Here is a 4,039-nt window from a genome sequence, read left to right on the forward strand (position 1 = left end):
TGTGATATCTCTTTATTGTGCATGACTATTATTGATTTGAGTTCCTTGAGGTAGTGTCTGGCTTCGAGGGTTAGCTTGGGGCTACGTGTAGCCCTAAGCACCGTGTGATGTCTCGAAATGAAAATTTTGAGGCGTTACATCCTGGCATAATAACTTATTCTCCCACATTTGTTACAAGCATTAGGCTTGTTAGATTTAATGAAATCTTTTCTTGGTTTAAAATCTTTCTTCTTCCTATATTTTTTCTTATTTCTCTTGTTCTTCCTATGATGAAACTCTTTCTTCTTTCTATGCCTATAAGGTTCTCTAGAACCCTTAGGAATATCTATGAAAAATTGTTCACAAAATTCTCCTACTTGTCTTTCATTAAGACGATATCTCTTAATTTGCTGGTTTAATCTAATCTCATTACATAAGGATAACTCTTCCTGAGTACAAACATTAATCAATTTTTCATATGTGTACTCATCATAATTAATACTTGTTGCAAATCCCTTAAGAGATTTTTTAACTCTTTCCGCAAAGAGCGTTGGTAAATCATCTATAAATTTAGATTTTCAGTGAGAATTGGTACTCTCTGGTAATTCCATGACTCTTGATAAGAACACATCTTTGTACCATCTAAAAGATGTAAGAGTCTTGCACCTTAAATTTTGAAGCATTGTTCTAATAGTCTCACTATTATCAGACTATCTTCTTGAAGAATGTTCCTTAATATTAAGGACTAACGTATAAACTGTATTTTGAATTGGCTGGCCATCTTCAGTCTTAATAGACTGTAAAATCCTAGAACGCTGGTCTAAGGTTAAATAATTATCCCACCAACCTTTTAATTGATCAGTAAATCCTGCAATAATCATTTTTGCAATAGTTTTATCACCATTATTATGAACTTTATAAATTGTACTATACATTAACATTCAGTGTACTACTGTAGAAATTTGGCTGTTAGTAAAGTCATCTATGTTCCATTCATAGATTTCATATCCATTATAACTATTAGAGGCTGTTATCTCTTGTTTCTCCAACAATACATCTTGAGGAGTAGATCTAGGATAGTAGTACATCCTTTGAATCAATTTTCGAGCATACTTTTCGGAGATCTTACGAATCTCACTAGGGACCTCATGATTATCTTCAAAACTATTAAGGTTGCTAATAGAACTAATTTTTAATGCATTAAATTTTTCTCGTAGCAATTTCTCTAAATGTCTCAAATTTTTATTTAATTTAAATTCTATAATATCGGGGGGTGGGGTGGGGTGGGGTTGGATACTAGTAGTAGCAATAGAAACTTGAATTCTCTTTTTATTATCACTATGATCCATTTTCTTTAATTCAGAAAATATTTTATCAATCCTATCATGTATATAAACAATTTGTTCGCCCAATATGCTCATATAAATAATAGCATAATTTTGCTGTTTGATCATTATATTAACATGTTGGGCAGTAATAATGGCAATATCATTTTTAAGTAATTTTGCAGATGCAATAAAATAAATTATTTTGTCATCTTATTCAATTTGAAAAGATTGTTGAGGGGGAAAAACTGACTTGGCGATTTCACCACTACTTAATATATAATCTTTTTTTAACATAGAAATATAATTATCAACATATTTTACCATGAACCATAGAACAAACGCAATGATTTTATTATGAGCAGATAGGTTTTTATAAAATTCTTTCTGAAAGAAATTCTTTTCTTCTTTATTAAAGTTTTGAAAAAATCAATTTTTAAAAAGTTCCCATCTAGATTTAAAGAATTCATTTGAGATTATTTTTCTTGTCGGTGATTCTGAAATTAATGTTGTTTTGATTCATTTCAAACCTGTAGGAAATTCATTTCGAATTTAGTTGGATCCACATCTGAAGCTATATTATCTCCATCTAATCTAATATTACTCACTTTATTGCTTTATCTAATTTGAGAAGTAGAGGCTCTAGACGAAAAATTAACAATATTATCAATAGGAGAAATATAAAAAAAGGTTGACCTAGTTTATTTTTGATTTCCCAAGGTATCTCCCAGCCCGACAGGCTAAGGACTAATCCTCCGTGGATCTGAGCTCCATTTAAGGGTTTGCCGCTGGCCAATTGGTTGCTGCATACACAAAACGGGAATCGAACCCCTGACACTTGCTTAAATGACCTAGTGAGCTAACCACTAGGCCAACCAAGCTTGGTTGGTTGACCTAGTTAATCTTATATGCAACACTAATATTATCAACTCTATTTATGATAGGCGTGGGATCAAAAAATCTAATTTTAACAGCACTATCTATGGTCTGTTCAACTTCTGTAATTTCACTATTCACATTATTTTGAGAAGGGGTAGCTTCCTCAAAAATCTATTCTTTGGAAAAGTCAATTTCATTTCATTTAATAGGTCTTCTAGTAATAAATTTTGACCTACCAAAATTGGTTTCTATTAAAATAATCTCATTTTTAAAATTCATAATTTTACACATAAGATTTAAAGTATATAAAGGTTTATAATAAATTCTATAACATATGCATATATATATATATATATTAACAGTGTGAAGATCCTTAGAAAAATAATTTAAACTTTTTGCCCTTCATTAAAAGACTCTTTTTTAGACAAAACTGTCTTTTCACCATTTCTTCAATTTATTATTTAATTATATTTTATTATATTAAATAGACTTCCTAAAATATATGAGACTCCTAAATATTAATTAATATTTTCCTTTCTACTGTTTAACTAGAAAAATACTTCTAAAATAGGATCTTAAAATATATAGGACTCCTAAATATTGATTAATATTTTTTTCTACTGTTCAACTAGAAAAATACTTCTAAAATAATACTGTTAAATACTTTTATAAATATACGAAATAAGATACATACCTCTTGAATTTGTAAGTCAGTCTTTTTTCCTTTTTACGAATGAAATTATTCTATGAATTGTTACATATGGTGAAGATAAATTCATCCATGGACAATTTGGATTTGGTTTTAATTTGCATTTTTTTTTCAAGTTAATTAATATAATTCTCAATATTTGTATGATCTATTTCACATTTATGTATGTTCTTTTGTTTTTGCTTTGTCACAGAAGTTGAGGTTGATGCTTTTTTATATGCATCTTGATGTTGTTGTAAATATTTATATTCATTGAATTATGTATGTTATTATGGAGTATTTTGTCAGTTTGATGCTCTCTCGATTTTTTAACTTTGCGGTTATACATTGGTAATTAAGGTTAATTTTTTTTTCTTATTGGGAGAATATGATTGATGCTCATCTAACTTAATTCGGTTGCATATCTAGATTGATGGATGCTTGATTTTCTAACCCTCAACTTCTTCACTGTTCTTGTCAACATAATAGAATTTAACGTGTGTGTATATATGTATCTTCTTTGTTTTCATTTAAGTCATTCTTTACCGTTCTTGCTCAGAAGAAAATTATTTTCATCAAAATTGAAGCTTTGTGATCACTATTGTATTGTTTTGTTTTAGATTGCAGGTCGCAAATGAATGTCGGTTGGCTTTGAAGAATTTCTTGTGTAAAGGTTAGGTTTAATGGTATTGTTTTGATATCTTTATTATCTTATTGTTTTATTTTAATTTAGAGATGGTAGATGAATGTCGGTCAACTTTGAGAAATTTTTTTAGGTAAAGGTTAAGTTTAATTGTATTGTCTTAGTATCTCTATTAGTTTATTGTTTTGTGATAGTTTATAGTTCGTACATGAATGTCGATCGATTTTGAGGAATTTTTGTGTGTAAACTTTAAGATTAATTGTATTATTTTGATATCTCTTTTATCGTATTATTTTGTTGTAATTTACAAGTGGTAGATAAATGTTGGTTGACTTTGAGAAATTTTTTTAGGTAAATGTTAGGTTTAATTGTATTATTTTGATATCTCTGCTTTGATGATTTTTTCTTATGTAAAGGTTAGGTTTGGTTGTATTACTTTGATAACGCTATTATTGTATTATTTTATTATAGTTTACAAATAGTAGCTGAGTGTCAGACGACTTTGAAAATTTTTTATGTGTAAAG

This window comes from Capsicum annuum, chromosome 5, assembly GCF_002878395.1.
Source record: "Capsicum annuum cultivar UCD-10X-F1 chromosome 5, UCD10Xv1.1, whole genome shotgun sequence".
Lineage (NCBI taxonomy): Eukaryota > Viridiplantae > Streptophyta > Magnoliopsida > Solanales > Solanaceae > Capsicum > Capsicum annuum.